Source organism: Mercenaria mercenaria, chromosome 2, assembly GCF_021730395.1.
Source record: "Mercenaria mercenaria strain notata chromosome 2, MADL_Memer_1, whole genome shotgun sequence".
NCBI classification, from domain to species: Eukaryota; Metazoa; Mollusca; class Bivalvia; order Venerida; family Veneridae; genus Mercenaria; species Mercenaria mercenaria.
In genome coordinates, this window is record NC_069362.1 from 45,462,908 (window position 1) to 45,482,500 (window position 19,593).

Genomic DNA, 19,593 nt, shown 5'->3' on the forward strand with positions numbered 1-19,593 from the left:
ATTTAAATATTATAATAGTATGTGATATTATGTAATCATCTGATTAATCACGAAGTCAACGGTTCGTGTATCACATGACGTGATTGTTGACAAAAGCATATCCTTTGTAACAGCATGACAATTTCTAAACAGAAGGATCAACAAAAATGTTTCCCATCAGACTATTTATGTGTATGCTGATATACTCTGAATAATCTGTGATTGCATGATGAAACTAGACTTTTGTTTTTGTTCGCTTCAAATGAGCAAAGCTCTTATGTCTATATATAGATATGGATATAAGAGCTTTGTTCAGTTTAAGCGAACACAAACAAAGTTCTTTGTATCGTCTAACATCCCAACGTTAGATTTTTAGATCATATTTGCCTTATTTGGTAAAAAAGTACTCTATATCTGATTTAAAATTTACTTTTTAAATTCGGACTTTTTACTGATAGTTTTACTGATACCCAACACTAGTCATTATTACATACTCGTTTCTATTCCCCGTTAAGTTACACTGGTACCGGAAACGTCAATATTTTCCCATATACTGACGACTGACTTTCATATCGGGTGCGTGACGTAATTTAGTGTGTGTTGTTGCACTATTTTTTTTTTATTTATTTCAGTATTGTCAATGCTATTCAGGCTATTGAACTAATTCATGATAGGAACATTATATTCATACTTGTAGATGCGTATGTAATAAAAAGTTTATTATCTTTGCATCGGAAAATATGCACTCTTCTTTAGCGGAAGAATATTGCGCTCCTAAAGTCGCGCAATATTTCCGCTAAAGAACTCGTGCATATTTACCGATACAAAGCTAATAACCTATAATTATTGTACACAAACTACCACAATGCATTAACATTTTCTTTGGTAAAAATAGGCTTTATACATTTACATAACATGCCTCTCCGAACCAATATGTTCAGCAAAATGTATAATATAAGCAAGCAATCAATGAGGCAATGATGAATTCAGTAATTGTAAAGGAAATCCCAGTCGGTTAACAATCACCCAAACTGGAAGTATTTTCAAAACTTGCGTACCACATACAAATATCCATTAAGATATAACTAACAAAAGTGTGTTAGGTTATTTTTCAGACAGGAATTAAGATCTCTTCAATGTAATTCTATTAAATTCGTGATTGTGATACGACGTAACTGGCTAAGTCTGCGATAAGTTAATATGTGTACATTGCTCTCGCGCTTCCGTTTCTTTGATCAAATTACGAGTACCTGTTACGTTGCAAAATTACTACGTGATAAAAGCCTGCAAGGCAAATGCTATCCAACAAAGTAAATATTTCCTCTCAAAATACGCTTCATATTGAGAATTTACTTTCTAGTGTTGGTAGTTCTGAACACAATTTTCATTATTCTTTAATTTGGTGATCGGATTTCTAACAAGTAAACTGAGAATACAAAGAACATGAAGAACAAAGTTCTCAGCGCTTATAACTAGAGCGAACCTATGTAAATTGATATCTGGTATATAAAACCTGTAATTGTAATATTACATATTTTCTAGTCAATTGACTTGTTAAAGCAATATGTAAGCGTTATCTAATGCCATATCAAATAATAGTTAGTTTCTAGGGTTCAATTATTGACTCTGCAAATATAAGTATTCGACAACAGCCAAATGTTTCTACCGCAAATAAAAAATCTTCGTACTTAAGAAGTTGGAATGAATAGCAAAGCATCATTTTATGGATTTTATATTCGAAAGAATATTCTATGAATTTTACTGCACATCTGCCCTTGAAATGTGCAAACGTCGGATCGATGGGTTGTAACTGTTGAACAAACAAACAAACATCCTGCATACACGCACAGATAAGCTGGTACAATATTCATAGCATATTACATCACATTAGCCATATAAAAATATATAATTTCTAGGGATTTTGTCTCCGATATTTATGATTATCAGCGTTTTATTATTTATATGTAATCTAATATTCCCTGTACAGTATTGTTGTAAGAAAGTGCACCCGCAATGGCACTCTGCAATTTTCTATGATTACGTAATAATCCCGTTATGAAATTCGGCATTCTTCGTACGTGCATAATGTAAATGTAGCTGAAAGCGCACTCGACTCTCCGAAACTTGCCGACGGAGAATACGTAAATTTCTGAATGTCATTATGGATCAAATATCATTTGTTTTAACGGGAAGCAAAACACAATATCTGAAACAAGAGATAACAACATCAAGTTGTCTTTTATTATCTGATTCATTTAAATGACATATAATGTGATCGCGTACCATGGTGCACTCAATGTTGGTGCATTTTCTGATCGTTTGGGATGATGGGGATCAATTCAATGTCTGCATTTAATCGAATTCCTGGAAAGCTTTTGTTCGTTTTATTACCTCTGATCAGAAGTCGTCTGCCATTATTCTGGTTGGGCGCCTTCTGTGCTTCTAAATAATCATAATATATTTTCGCTGTTACAATCACGTGTATACAAGTTTTACGCTAGTACGTTGGATACGGTGAAATATTCTGCTGTTCACAATTCATTTTTTTCGATTTATTAATCGGGCTGCTTGATTAGAATTTACGTATGTATTGTTTTCAGATAAGTTTTTATCCCGTTATGAATATGTTGTTACAAGTTGTTTTATATATTCATATGATATGTAGGTTCGAGGGCAGAATAACGACAACAGGAAAAAAACATGATAGTAATGATAAAGCGGTAATCATGAGTTCTAATCTGATACATGAATATATGTTCGTTAATACAGTCTTAATTTATCACGCAAAAAATCTCGCTTTATCCCATTAAACTACATAATTTCAAATGTCAATAAGTTCAAAACACACAATTCAGACATCTAAGACTTCCTGTCACGTATCAAATATAGCAGAATGGGCGATTACGCTTAATTGTCGTTTGACGGCGGCAATTACCTTTGTGCGGAAATTAAGTTTGATTTAGAGATTATTTGAGGAAAATTCGTAAATCGCTAAAAATAATCGTGTTAACCTTTTAAATACAAAAAGACTATGACGATGCAAGAAATGGTTTCTCGCGGTCTTTTAGTAGCTTGTATTTTGCTAACAGTTAAAATATATTAACTACGAATTTATATATTGACGAAGAAACATGATATTGTTAAATGTATATTAGATCCATATACTGAAAACATGGTCAGTTACTTTGTATAGCTTATGTAAACTTAAAACTAACAAGTTTATGTGTATTTACAGTATTAGCAGTACTAGGTTTGAAATAGTACACAATGTATATATATGTATAGCTAAACTCAGTATCACTGTGTACTGCCATAAAAACTGGCCATTTTATTATGAACATAGCTCTTTATACATGTATAGATAAACTCAGTATCACTGTGTACTGCCATAAAAACTTAATTATGAACATAGCTCTTTTTATATAATTTAATATATATATTTTAATAGGAAAGTTAAATAAAATAGATAAGGTTTTTATAAACTTGAAGTAAATACCAAAAGATAAAATACGCACATTTGGCATCTTTTACGTTTACTTATCTAAATGCATACAATATTCTAGACTGTGTAATACATGTATTTACATTATCTGCGTTATTACAGTCAATTACAAACTGTCAATATGTATTTGACAACTTGCATTGTCTTTTATGTTGCCGCCACTTGAATTGAGACAAATGTGGAATAACAAAATTAGTGCTAGTACATAAATATTATCAGGACGTAGAACTGTAATAATACGACCTTTAATACGACCTTGGAATGAATATTACCTTGATCTTATCTATGAGTGTCTTGTTAGAGACCGGTTATATTTTTTGTTTAGACCCTTGCCGCAAAACAGGAATATGCTATCCTTAAATAATGCGATGATTGTATTTATTACTTTAAATTTACATTAACATAACAATACAGTTTTATGTAATAAAAGTTTAAGTAGATTAACCACTGTCCTGCCACGAAGTATCTGATAAAGAAACATCAATTTGAGCTCGGCTTCTGTCTAGCTGTACTTTCAATCTCAGTAACACATAAGCAATAACAATCTGTTTCCTTGATGCGTTTTACCGTTAAAACGTCATTAACGCTACATAACAGAGCACCTCCTCGAAGAGGGTGAATCAATAAAACACAGAGCTTTTATTTATAACAGTATTGAAGTATTTATGAACATACTGCCTCAAAGAGACAATTCAGAAAATGCGTTCACTTTGTCTCTGCTATCATCTGTTTCAAATAGCATTTATATTCTTAAAAAAAGGGTCTTATCGATATATTAGGTAATACATGAACCTTTGTGAAAAGTAGTGTAGATTTGATTCAAATTAGCTCTAAACCTTAACAAATAAACAGACAAAATCAATATTTAAGACGACTGCAAATACTTTGTTTTACTACATACTTATATAAATTATGTCAAAAATACGACTTGTATTTCACAAGTAAAAACGAACAGGCAGAAAAAAAAATCTGTATTGTACCTTTTGTTTACAAGAAACGTTTTTGACAAGTGAACAATTGTATAAGACTGGTTCCGATCATGGTCAAAATACGAACAGGCGTGCAAGAAATCAGTTCCCCGTCAATAGTAGCAGCGAAACCTTTAACGATATAACAAAAGCAATGTTACTGAATGTCACTTGAAATGGTCCATACTGAAAGCATATTGATTCCAAAACCTTCTTAATTGATTCCGTTATGGTAAACATTCGTCAATATATCATTCAGGTTTTTATGTTCCTACCAAAACTTGTAGAAATATGAACATGCACTGCAAAGTGTTTATGATAAATCAGTATAAATATTCCCATATTGTTTTAATGAATGTTTAAAAACCAGAGCATTTATTTACTTTTTCATAACGCAATAAATTCACAGTAACATAATCCATTATGATAACTGAAAAAAAAAAAGTTATCAGAGGACATTATTTAAATGTATGATCATTACATGAGTAAATTTGTATTTTGACATAACTTTATCATGTTCTGACTTGATCTATGTTCAAACTATGTCTTATGAATCCATAGTCTCTTTATAAGAAAAACCTACTGTTTTGTTCGCCTTTTCCATAACAATATCTCTTCAAAAGGAAGACAGTGCCGTTCCTCTTACGCACCATTCTAACTTAATGTCCTATGTTAGTAAAAGAAACGCGTGACATATTTAAAATAGCTTGATTAGTTTTGATTTTTCAGCAAAAACACTTTTCAATTGTTAAATGCAGCCATTTTGGGTACCAAACAGTTTTTAAATTTATACTGTTGCTCTATTTGTTAATAAAAATGTTGCACAAATTTCAGGATATTTCTTTCCGCATAAAAATAGCTATTTCCTGTAAAAATAGATTTAAAATTTTTATTTCTGAAATGGTTGTTTGTCCCAAGTTTTACACATGGGAAAGTACATTTATGGACATAAAATTGATATTATTCAATATACTTCCTACCCCAACGACCTCTAGAACAATGCATAACTTAGATCTAGATCTTGCACAATAAAGTAGAAATTTATGAAAAACTCTGTTACGAATTATAAGGACCAAACAGTAAATGTTAAGTTAAGTTACCGGAAACCTTAAAATAACGGCAATGAACATGAAAATAGGAAACACACACTCAGAGTGATAAAAATATTTCGTGAACAACAGACATGTATGTCTAACTGTTTTCGCTATGTATAGTCTAATGGTAAGTAGCAGAAATATTACAGCCATTTCATTAATTTTGTATTATAATGCGAATCAAACATTAACTTTCTCCTACAGAATAGACTAGTCACTAGACTGATAAAAGTATTTCTATATTTTTTCCTTTTTTGACAAATTCAATTTCATAGTGACAAAAGCCAGTCTATTTTAGAGATTTTCACACAGGACTGATGTTGAAATTATCAATCTAGTACAATCCGAAATGCTCTCAGAGAGATGATTGGCACCTATGGCTATTAGATTACCCATGGATAATTTGGTACATCATGCTAGTGGTCAAGTGTAACGCTGCTGATCATAAATCTGTTTACCTAGTAACTGATTTTTAATGGTGATAACTGAAGAACCATTCTCATCTAGAATAAACCATTTTGCTACTTTTGAAATCTTGATGTGTCATCTTGCAAATATATTTATTAACAATAATAATGTTAATTTTATTTAAAGGATAATTCTAATCAGTAAAATACTGATACTAAAGAATGGATTTTAAAAGTTTATTACAGCATGTCATTGTCAAAAGCACATTTTAAAAGATATGTTCAATGAGTTCAAGTTTATTCAAAGATAAAGAAATTGCTTTGTATAATATGTGGCAAAAAAGAAGATTATGATTGCTACCATATAAAACTTTTCAAAGGTGTTAATAAAACCGAGACTTATTGTCCCACTGGAAAGCCAGTAGATATAGACAAAATTATGAGAAAGCTGTACCAAAATTAAAAAAAAACACATGTGTCAGCAAAAAATGATTTCTATTCAGTGACCAAGCACCACACTGCAGTCACTGCAGCACCAAATAAAAAAGACCTTTTATTTTCTTAACAAAGATTGACAAATAACAAAACTATTGAAGGTTGTTGCATATATAGAAGGCTGGTGCACCATTCTTATTGCCAGATATCTAATGCTAATCGCTAAATACAATATTCTTGCTGTCATAATATGCAAAAATTTCAAATATCTAATGTTTGTAATGCTGAAAGATAATGCTAATTGTCCTTTGATTTTATAAAATAAAGATCTGCATCATGTTTCATGTGTCTGATTTGAAACATGTTCTACCAATTGTCATGCCAACATCGAACAATGCATGTTAGCATTCAGCTTTGTATGGTGCGCCATGCTAATTGCTGAATGTCAATTTTAATGCTAAATGCCAATAACCTTATGCTAAATACATATTATTTAATGCTAAATGCCATTTTTAGCCCACCATCATCAGATGGTGGGCTATTCAAATCACTCTGCGTCCGTGGTCCGTGGTCCTAACGTCCGTCCTTCGGTCCTTCCGTCCGTTAACAATTTCTCGTTATCGCATCTCCTCAGAAACTACCGGGGGATTTTGACCAAACTTTGTCAAAATGATGTATTGGTACCCTAGTTGTGTCCCCCTGAAAATCAGACTGGTTCAACAATTTTTAGTGAGTTATGGCCCTTTGTTTATTTCTATAATTTACATAGATTTATATAGGGAAAATCTTTGAAAATCTTCTTGTCCAAAACCACAGTGCCTAGGGCTTTGATATTTGGTATGAAGCATCATCTACTGGTCCTCTACCAAGATGATTCAAATTATTTCCCTGGGGTCTAATATGGCCCCGCCCCGGGGGTCACATGGTTTATATAGACTTATATAGGGAAAAACTTTGAAAAACCTCTTGTTCAAAACCACAGGGCCTAGGGCTTTGATATTTTGTATGTGACATCATCTAGTGGTCTTCTACTAAGATTGTTCAAATTATACCCCTAGGGTCAAGTATGGCCCCGCCCCGGGGATCACATGGTTTACATAGACTTATATAGGGAAAATCTTTGAAAATCTTGTTGTCCAAACCACAAAGCCTAGGGATTTGGTATTTGTAATGTAGCATCATCTAGTGTCTCTACCAAGTTTGTTCAAATTATCCCCCTAGGGTCAAATATGGCCCCGCCCTAGGGTCACATGGTTCATATAGACTTATATAGGGAAAAGCTTTTAAAATCTTCTTGTCAATAACCTACAACATTCAAATTTGGACCACATGTATGGTTTTGAATGGCAAGATGAACCTTGACATGAGTTGACCTTGATTTTGACCTAGTGACCTACTTTCACATTTCTGTAGCTACAGTCTTCAAATTTGGACCACATGCATAGTTTTGTGCACTGAAAAAAACTTTGACCTTGACATTGACCTAGTAACCTACTTTCACATTTTTGAAGGTACAGGCTTCAAATTTGGACCACATGCATAGTTTCGTGTTCCGAAATGAAATTTGACCTTGCTTTTGACCTAGTGACCTACTTTCACATTTCTCAAGCTACAGCCTTCAAATTTTGACCACATGTATAGTTTTTTGTACCGAAACAAACTTTGACCTTTACATTGACCTAGTTACCTTACCTACTTTCACATTTTTGAAGGTACAGGCTTCAAATTTGGACCACGTGGATAGCTCTGTGTTCCGAAATAAAATTTGACCTTGGTTTTGACCTAGTGACCTACTTTCACATTTCTCGAGCTACAGCCTTCAAATTTGGACACTTGCATAGTTTTGTGTACCGAAATGAACTTTGACCTTAAGATTGACCTAGTGACCTACTTTCACATTTCTGTAGCTACAGGCTTCAAATTTAGACCACATGCATAGGATTGTGTACCGATACAAACTTTGACCTTGACATTGACCTAATGACCTACTTTCACATTTTTGAAGGTACAGGCTTCAAATTTGGACCACATGCATAAATTTGTGTTCTGAAGTGTAATTTGACCTTGATTTTGACCTAGTGACCTACTTTCACATTTCTCAAGCTACAGCCTTCAAATTTGGACCACTTGCATAGTTTTATGTACTGAAAGTCAATAAGTCTTGAAATTTGGAACACTCAAAAATGGCACATTGGTGGGCGCCAAGATCACTCTGTGATCCATTGTCTATTAAATTATTTGTAATTTAGCATTTGGCGATTAGCATGGCGCACCGTCCTTCCACAGTATTGATTTGCCATCGCATTTGACAATTATGACTCAATGTTTAAGATTTAGCATTTGGCACTAAATATTTTGCATTTGGCATGTGGCATTTTTCAAATGAAAGGGCGGAGTTATAATGTTAACCAGCGCTTAAAATTTCAAATAATATTACTTTATAGTATACATAAGATTTTCAGCCATCTCGTCCTCTCTACACTTGCGATTTATTGAACAAATGCATGTACTTTATAAAGTATATGCAACCTAAATGTTAATATGTAGAGTTACCTTTTCAACACCAATACATTTTGAAACCACATGTCTCTATTTAACATTATATTTTTCACAAATCAATTATTTTTAATTTAAAACATTTGGCTCTGTAATCTTTACTAGTGATTATACTAGTATGGGGTTTTCTTGATTTGTATGGTAGTAGATAACTAACTGGAGTTAACTTAAGAATAAAAGTAATGCAACAGACGAAATTTGCACAAAGAAGAGACATACAAGAATTATAAGCTTAAATGTATTTCTAACTTTGAGACGTTTCTATCTTCTGCAGAAATACCAATTTTGATGTGAAAAATGTGCTTTCATGTATTTACATAGAGATTTTTAAAGCTAAAAATTCCTTTCAGAAAAGCCATATACCTTCTAACAGAATACATGATAACAAGAAATGAAAGCATTCTGTCCGAATATTCTCAGAACAAGATTGCAGATTTATGTGTCTGTACTTGTGTTTCACTGTCCTTCAAATACAACACTTCAGTATGCATTATTCAGCCCCTGAACCTGGATATTCATTAATGCACCAAGAGGTGATACCACTATATTATATGTGCATTCCGTCTATTGAAGTTCAAGGTTTTAACACAAATATCGCAAAAGCTAACTTTTTCTGCAACCAGTCCGGGAGCGGGAGGGTATGTGTGTGGGGGTGGGGGGAGGGGCGGGGACACATCTGTTCTACTCCTTTATTGCTCAATTACTGCTTAATTCCTTATGTCCATTTAATGACAAGCCGTAGGAATGTGCTTTCAGATTTTCCAATCTAGTTGCAAGTACCAATACAGAGAAATGAAAATTCATTTCTTACAAAATTTCAACTCAACTGACCCCTGCAGTTGTAAATCCCAGCTACCAGATGGTCTCAATAAATTGCGTAAACATGTGGCAGTAAACCAATGATCTCTATCAGTTAGGCTGTGGTCAGTTCTTGACATTGATTGATAACAAACCTAAAAAGAGGTTTGTGAATTTTCGGATTGTAGTAGACTATGATATTGGACATAGGATATAGACTGGCTCAGTTCACTACATTCAATCAAAAAAATATAAAAAGATATATCATAGTCTAGGAGCTAGTCTACCTACAGAACAATGCATGCAGTGATGTAAAACTTGCTTTTAACGAAATGACATAGACACGGTATAAATTACGTCCAGACAATGTGACTATATTCTCTTAATCAATGAATTTCACGCTTTATAGAAATAAAACTATTTCACCGAGTTTTCAAGAGATCACCTGATGCTTTTACATTGGATACAATTTATATTTAACTACTAACGCTTCGCCAACAATATAACAGCTGATGGTGAAACTCTGGGATGTACCGCCCTGTTCAATACGCGCAGTACGTGTCACGTAGAGATATAATGCCATCACTGAAATGTGGTCGTTTGCCTGTACAACAAAGAAAAGAACTAACGTACCGTAACTGGCTTGCAAGCAGTGTATTAATCATTCTTCAAGACATGACTGAAGTTAGCGTTAAAAGCTATCAAATGTCCATATTGTGATAACAGCGCCAAAAAACCCCACTGAATGACATATATTTTTATTGAAAAAGGATTTTGATGTCCCCTTATGAAACGTTCTTTTTGCAGTATTTCCAGGCATTCACTTTGTTATCAAAATTTAGCTGTCTTGAAATGATTTAAAAAGTAATTCTAGTAAACCAAAGTCAATTGAAAAATACAAATTATACCACAGTAAACTAATAAAGATAAGAAAGGTATTGCTTGAGTGGGACAGGACAGTTAAATCTAATTGGTTGAATTTAGTCAATGACAATGCAAATAACTTGTCATTTGTTCGCGGCGATCGCTGTACCAATACGAGTCCTGCATCTCATACCAATATGAATGCGGGAGGTCGTAGCAATACGAGTGCGCAAGGCCGTTGGTTCTAATGGTACTTAAAGGTTCCTCGCTTTTGCGCTCGGCATTTAAAATGAGAAACTAATTCTGTTTTCTAAGATTTTAAGGATGTAGGAACGGGTTTTTTTCTAACGTAAGGAAATTTTTCATACTCTGGGAGCTTGAAGAACATTAGTTTCCAAGACAAACAAGAGAAGAAAAAACACAGGTCACCGAACTCGTTATAATTTTATCTAAAGTTCACCGTTTCAAAAGAGTTTTCAGTCTAATTTATCTAAAATTAAATACTCTTTTGACGGATATCCAGGCCTTGCAGAAATGAATTTTCAAACCATTTGCTGTCCGACTTTTTTTGTACATGTACAAAATCAAAGTATACAATAACACTTAAGTTGAATCTTTAAACGACATCAATGTACACGGTGTATTAATTTCTTCTACGTTCCCTGATTGAAATAAATAAAAGAAAAAGGAACATTTTATCAGTCTGTCAGTGTTAGCAAACGTTAGAAGGTTTTGCAAATTCTTGTGTTATTTTCTTTTTTTCTTTTTGTAGGGTGGGGGCATTCAAGGCCTACTTACTGCAGTATTTCAGTCATGTAACGGCGGGCAGTGTTCCTGGTTTCATTACCAGTACAAACCTGTACACAGCAAGTAACTCCCAACTTCCCCACATGAATTAGAGGTGGAGGACGAATGATTTCTGACACAAGTCTTCTATCAATTCGCCACAGAGAACAAACGCCTCGTCCGAGGATCGGACTCACGTCCCCGCGATCCATAGATCTGCACTTTCGCTATTGGGCTAAGCGGGCATGTATTTTGCAAATTAAAGCCTAAACAAGAACGAACTGAAACCCCTATCTACGTCATATCGAATGGATTTTTATTAGTTGAATAATTACTTTACGATCTTTCTAGGCCTACTATTTTATAGCGATATTACGGTCTGAGTTATTTTTATTGTACGTGTAATTCACTTGTTCCGTTATAGGTGTTACAAAACACAGAGTCAGAGACAAAATGCTACCAAGATTTTTTTATACCATATATCGTAAAACTTTGTTTCATAAATTATTCATAGGCAAAATGCGCTGTAAAGGCGAAAACAATACAATTACTATTACACTGTCACACTTCCCGTGAAGATTACTACGTTTGAGCTTTTATTTTAGGAAACGATCGACCAAAATCAGGGAATTTTGACATTTCAAAAAGGCAGTTATTAAATAAGTGAATTGAAAAGGACAAGGTTCACCTTCTGCCTAAAAATGGCCTAGAAACTAAAAGTCTCTAAATGGACTAAATTGCAAACTTTCTTTCATCAAGAAGTATAATTGTTTTATCAAAATACATGCAATATTTTACAAATTATTCATTATCTTAGAAAATATCATATGTACATGAAAATATTTCTAACATTACAGATATGGGAAACCTTCAGTTAGTTTTTAACCAATTATTTAAACAAATACATGCCAATGTAACATGATTTAAGAAAGACTGGCCATATTTTTGTCGTTATAGTATCTTAGGAGAATGACATAATTGAGCCGCGCCGTGAAAAAACCAACATAGTGGCTTTGCGACCAGCATGGATCCAGACCAGCCTGCGCATCCGCGCAGTCTGGTCAGGATCCATGCTGTTCGCTTTCAAAGCCTATTGGAATAATAGAGAAACTGTTAGCGAACAGCATGGATCCTGACCTGACTGCGCAGATGCGCAGGCTGGTCTTGATCCATGCTGGCCGCAAAGCCACTATGATTTTCTCATGGCGCGGCTCATATAAAGCAAAAATCAAGAAAAAGTCGGTTTGATATTCTAATTTTTCGGGCATATGTGTCGTGTAAAGCTAAAATACAACAATTGTTAAGCAAATACTCAAATCTCATTTAAATGGGTTAATTTAAATTTAAATATTTAGCTGACAATTCTGCGAGTCCTTTGAAGGGCGACAACAAACACCAACATTTTATTTCACATTTGTTTCACACTGTAATTAATTGATATCCTCAAACCTAACTGTGTTATAGCGCAATTTAACAGTCTTGGCGCGTCTAAAAGGCGGCTCGTAATGGCATTGCAAAAAAACCCAACATTTCTTGATAAGATGCTATTAGATGGACAGTTGTCATTGGATACAATGAAAGATAAAATTGTACTGATAAGTTATTTTAGACCAGCATACTACATAAAAAATATTTAGTGAAACGTTTTAGAACATAGTTATCATGGTTATACCACGTTTACGTCAACTGATTATTCGTTGAGAGCATACCTATGATAATGTTTCATTAACTTCAGAGAACGTATTGCATGCGGTGTAATATGCCTTTTTTGAAAACAGCCTTTTCACTCAACTTAACAGGGGGTTAGTCCACATGCAGACTGAACAACACAAATGTGTGGCAATATATTTAGAAGTCATTTGTTTCGTTTACATTTGCATTGTTGTAAACAATGATAAAAAGCTCTGGCATGAAATGTCATTGTTACCGAATCAGTTAAAAAGTTTTTGTTTTTTTCTTCAAAGTTGATTTTTATCTAAATTTAAGGTATAATTTGTTATAATGATTTTTTTTACGATAATAAAAGCTACAAGTACATTGTGCCAAACATTGTCCTGTATTAGAACTGTGTCACTGTATCAGCATTAAAAATGACTGAAACACTAAACAATTTTATTTTCCATGTTTTGTTGTTGTTTCCACTTGGAAAAAAACATTTCATTCCGAATATTTTTTATCATCCAGTGACTAAAAATGTCCTCTGTCAGTTTATATGACGTTTAACCCTTATCCTGCTAAATTTCTATAATGAACTTGTCCATCTTTCAATTTGGACAGGACCATTAATTGTTTAAAGGGATGCCTACCAAAAGATACTTACTGAATGGCGGACAGTGCAGATCTTGATCTGACTGCGCGGCTGTTCAGGTTGATCATGATCTACACTGGTCGTAAAGGCAGAATCAATCGTGTCCAGCATGATAAGGGTTAATCGTTATCAGGAAACTGTTGTAAAAATAAACGATTTCGGGCATGCCGTAAGGCAGACGCCTATACTCTAAACAAAAGTAATGGATGAAGTCTGTATTGAATGATTATGTCTGTGTTTTTACTAGCAAATTTGTCACGTTGCATAGCAGCAGATCAGAACGCAGAGATTGTTTTTGGTTTGATTGAGCGGACTTGTTTACATTGATGGAACTATACTGGACTGTAGTATACACCATCTTTAAAACAACGTATTGCAGCGAGCTACCAAGATATGTGTTTTTTTTTTATTTCAGAATTTTGAAATTTTTATAACTGTCCATATTTATCCAGTCGAAATGGGTTTGAAATATAAATTACAAGAGGAATAGAGCACACCGTCTAGAAGTAAATATTCAGAGGTCTCTTATAGATGGCTGACAACTTAACGTATATGTTATAAAGGACAAGGTTCACTGAAGCCTTTCGAATTAGTCCTAATTGAAAAGCTATACACTGTTGCTACCAGACAGTTTATCTTCTATAGCGAATTTAGCTTTTTTGAAACACATTTATTATTTTGTTCAAAACATGTCACTGAATATCGTTGAAATCAGAGATTTTGTAGGAAATGGGCATTTTTTGCCACATTTAGGAAACATAGGAATGTTTTGAGTAGTGAGCACAGTCAAGGACCACAAAAGTATTTTGACTATAGGTCCCGGTTCTTTCACAGAATTTTTGTCATTTTGTGGTTGAGGTCGACGGTATTTTTATTGATATATATGTATATAGGGAGTAGTTTCAAATGTTTGATACCGGTATATATAACGCATGCACCGTAAGATGTTTAAATACAATCATACAGTGGGATTTATTATATGTCAATATTTCTTAAAGGCCATACTACAAAACTGCACGATCTCTTTGTGGGCCCTTAGGATCAATGGATACATTACATGTAGTTCTCGTACTAAGCTAAACCGTGACAAGCGTCTGTCAAACAAACATAAAAACACTTAAAAATATCTAATTTCAGTTCTCAGTTAATACTGTCAGTTTCGCGTCATTGGGTTTTGCTTATTTTCTGTTTAATCTATTTACCTTCTTTAATTTTATGTCTAGTATGTCGCATAAAACAGTAAAGTTAAACTTGGGAACACTTTAATCATGTGCATCATTTTTGTTTCCTAATTTCCGGCAGTGCTCATTTTCTTCACAAGAAAGCAAAGATCAAGTTGCTGAATTGCTTACGACAAACAAAGACAATTTAATCAGTCTAATTTTATGTGGTTGACAATAAGTGAATTGGCCACAATTACTGAAAAATAACAAGATGGCCAACAGCCTCTGACAGTTATTTCCTTCACGCAAAAATCAATGCCCTCTTTATCAGAGTGTCAATAGTGTCAATACTCCAGCTGGAATAGACAAGATACATGGTGGTGTTTTACAAACATAACACCAGAAGCAGACGATACTGACATTATAACAACATAAGCAGACGATACTGACATTATAACAACATAAGCAGACGATACTGTCAGGGCAGTTATTTATTCATGTTAATGGTTTGCTTTTACATTTTGGCATTAATTCCAAGGTGCAGCACTGCACAAATACACTACTGCAGTATAATTGCTGAACGGCCTGGTGTGTGCACACTTTTTCCGTGACAAAGTTATGTTTGGCAAAAGCATCAACTCAGTAAATTTGAGATGAAACGATTCAAATGCATATTTTATGATTAGAAACTAAAAAATCGATTATTATACGTACAACGCTCCATAGCTCATATGAGTTGGAAATATTTAATGTATTGCATTTGTTGCACTAGTAGCCATTCATATTGACGTCAAATTGTTCACAAATCCTTTCATATCAGACAAACATGCTTCATGACACTGTCAGTAACATAATAAATGATCATCGAATAAAGGGGGATTGGGTCATTAAATCATCGTGCCAATATTCAGTTCATGTTTATCCTTTAAAATAAATTATAATTAATGTAAATTAATACATTGCAGTTTAGATTATCTTAATTATTAATCTGAAATGCAATTTATCAACTGACCAACTTTACACTAACTGAAAAATCTTACTTTAAAACGCTCAAGAAATTTATCGAACAATTTAATGGCCTCTTTCGAAATCTTAAAATAGTACGAATTTTTTTATGTTATGACCTTACATAATACGAATGTAGTTTTCGTCTTTAATATAAGCTTCTTTTTCTCAAGTAATGAACGACTGCACTAAATCCGCCATCCTACCTGGCCTGGTGAACATCCAGTTAATACCAAAAAATGTTTGAAATTGTCTTTGCGTAGCTCCAAAAAAGAGCACTATTTATTATTTGAATTATTTGATAATCAGGTGTACAACCGGAAATTAAATACAACCCCATACAGGCATGCGTTATTTAGTGTGGAAAGATGGAGAATCGGCTGTTTATATGTAAGTCGTTATAGAACAAGTATGTTTCCTGTGATAAGATGTAAATTTAGAAGTGTTCTCTAGGGCTTATTTTTTCGCAAACTTTTGTACTTGCCAACGCGGTCTTAATTACATTTGAAATTTAATTGACGGTTTACGCAAATATATAACCTTTCGGCATTTTGAATATCAGGAAAGTTTGGTCAGACGAATATATTCACGCCATCGGTAATCCATACAGGCGGCTGCTTGAGGATTGTTAGTAATGCTAGTGGAATGATAGTAATGATCATAATATATATTTCGTTGTTACCATCACGTGTATTTGCTAAGTGTTACGTTGGTATGTTGGAGACGATTGATATCTCCTGCTGTTTACAATGTCGGTTTTTCGCTGCTTGGTTAGAATTTACGGATGTATGTCTTTCAAAGTAGTTTTCACCCCGCTATGACTATGTTGTTACAAGTTCTTCCATATATGCATGTGAAATAGGAAAAAAAGCACTGATAATAATAATGAAGTAGTAGTAGTTCTAATCTGATACATGATTAAATGCTCATTAATACAATCTTAATTAATCACGCAAAAATCTTGCTTTATCCCGGGGCCATCAAACTACATGTTTTCAAATGTCAATAAGTTCAAAACACACAATTCAGACATCTAAGATTTCCTGTCACGTATCAAACATAGCAGAATCGAGACAAATGATCTCCGATTACGCTTAATTGTCGTTTGACGGCGGCAATTACCTTTGTGCGGAAATTAAGTTTGATTTAGAGATTATTTGAGGAAAAGTCGTACATTGCAATAAAATGATCGGTTAACCTTTTATACATGCACCACTTTTATACCTTTACTTATAGAATTTTTTATGTATAAAACAATTCCACCACTACAGCGCCTAGCCCTTCTATTTTGAAATTTCCTGTAAAAATTTAAACACTTATACCCGTTTATATCAATTTTTGATTTGCTGTTAGCCCATGATTCGTAAAGAAAAAATATATCATACTGTGAGAAAAAACTGTGAAACTCTGAAAACTTTTTGATTAAGAGATTATTTGAGGAAAAGTCGTAAATTGCAAAAAATGATCGTGTTAACCTTTTATACAAAACGACTATGACGATGCAAGAAATGCTTTTTCGTGGTCTTTTAGTAGTTTGTATTCTGCCAATAGTTAAAGTAGATTAACTACTAATTATATATTGACGAAGAAACATGCTATTGTTAAAGTTAAATTTTAAAATATGTTAAAAACAGAAGAAATAACTGTACACATAGATGTTATGCACAATTAAATGGCTAGAAAAGTGTTTCTTTTTATACTGCACATGAGCATTTACAGTTGGAGCCATAACGGGGGGTAATCAGAAAAAACACATTCAATAAAACTGTTTACTCAACTCATTAATATTTAAGCCTTTGGCAAATGATAGTGGAAACAATAATCGGATAATTATATGGTTTAGCAAGAAATTGATGTTAATAGCGGGAAATGTGGCAGCCACATTTTAAATAAAGGCATTATGTGCCTTTAAAGGTATATTAGATCCAAATTTAATACTTAAAAACAAACTTTAATACCTAAAAACATGGTCAATTAATTCATATAGTTTATGTAAATCTAAAAATAACACGTTTATATGCATTAACAGTATATCCAGTACTATGCATTAGGTTTGAAATAGTACACACATTTAACATCATTATAACGTTTACTTATTTGGTGCCTAATCTGCAGACTTGTTATCGATATCTAAATGCATACAATAGTCAAGACTTTGCCAATTTAGCAAATATAATGTTTACATTTTCTGAGTTATCCAGTCAATAACAAAATGTCACTAGATCTATATATTTGACACTTTGCATTTTTTTATGTTGCCGCCACTTAGGTTGAGACAATGTCCCTACGTTTATAGTTTCCAAGTCACTGAACGTTTGTTTATCGCTTGCACTCTGTACTGGCAATGTAATACCCTTTTATTTCTGTATCAATGTGTTTATTTTTACGACATTTAGTCGTAACAAATCAAAGAGCATTGCATTTTATGAAGAACAATCCCAACTGATGTGGCGAGATTCGTACCTGAGTCGCTCGGGTGCTAGTCCATTGCTCTAAACACTGAGCCAAAGTGTCGACTCTCTAACGCAGTTGTCAGAAATTTTCTAGCCATAACACTTCCCCTCTTCAAAGAAGTCATCATTTATGACGACGTGTAAATATAATCTGAAAAGTAGATCCCTCGGAAGCACCGAGAACAATGCAAACAGTGAAAATTGCAGACTCGGTTTGATTGAGTCTGTTCATGAGCAGATTTGATTGAGTCTGTTCATGAGCAGTAATGGAAAATGCAACACTGCACACGCTCCCTAGCACCGGCTTAAGCAGTATTCAATCTTCAAATCTAAATGAGTTGAAATCAATGATCCCGAAGGACCAGAAAATGTAACAACACTGAGATGAAGTCGCGGCGACTTTTTACGGTCGCCACACAGCACTTTTGGTATAGAAAGTGCTATGTTCGGCACGTGAAAAAGTCCGTATCGTGGAAGAGCCCCCATCTTATGATATTTAGGCGTAAGAAATAAAAAAAAGAGCATAGCACTGTTAAGTTTCTCAGCATGACTGTTTCGGCCTGGGTGGTTCCAATACTCCCGCTCTCATAGCCTTGGGTATTGTATAATCACCCCATGGATATGGTGCCTGCTTTTTAATTTTGTCTTTTGACAGTTCCTGTGATATGCAGGCTCCATAACCTCAGATCCACTTTCTAAATTCCAGTTTGTTTAGTTCTGCCCATTGTTTTCTCGCTTGGGGCAAACCTATTACTTCATCTGAGGACAAAACGCCGCTTTTCATGGATGGAATTACACGCCACAACCCGTGTATCGAAGGTTCCATGTTCACCGCCGTTTGAATACATCTGCGGATGTCTCTAAATTGCTTTGTGTACTTTTAGCATGTGTAAATGTTGAGTTCTGCTCAACCCGGGGCTAGAGGGCGTGGACGGTAGCATGCATTTCCACTACCGTCCATGAACAGGCTCAATCAAACCGAGCCTGCAACATTTTCGTTGTTGTCGTGTTGAGCGACCTTTGAAGTTTCCACTTTTTCTATTTTATGAAGAAAAATCCCAACAGCCTGTGGCGGGATTCAAACCAAAGTCGCTCGGATGCTAGTCCAATGCTCTAGCCAATGAGCTAAAGAATAGACTCCATGAAGCAGTTGTTTGAAATTGGCTGTGAAAGTACAGGCTATGCGTAAGCGACTGTAACACTTCTCCTCTGCAAAGATGTCATCATTTATAACGACGTGTAAATCATTTTGGCATAGAAAGTGCAATTTCGGCA

At 34.1% G+C, this 19,593-nt stretch overlaps 1 protein-coding gene across 4 annotated transcripts in view; it reads right to left on the bottom strand.

The window, feature by feature from the left end:
* The window catches only part of LOC123563866 (caspase-3-like), a 76,870-nt gene that overhangs the window by 7,958 nt on the left and 49,319 nt on the right, over window positions 1-19,593 (bottom strand). The gene's annotated exons all lie outside the window — the stretch shown is intronic.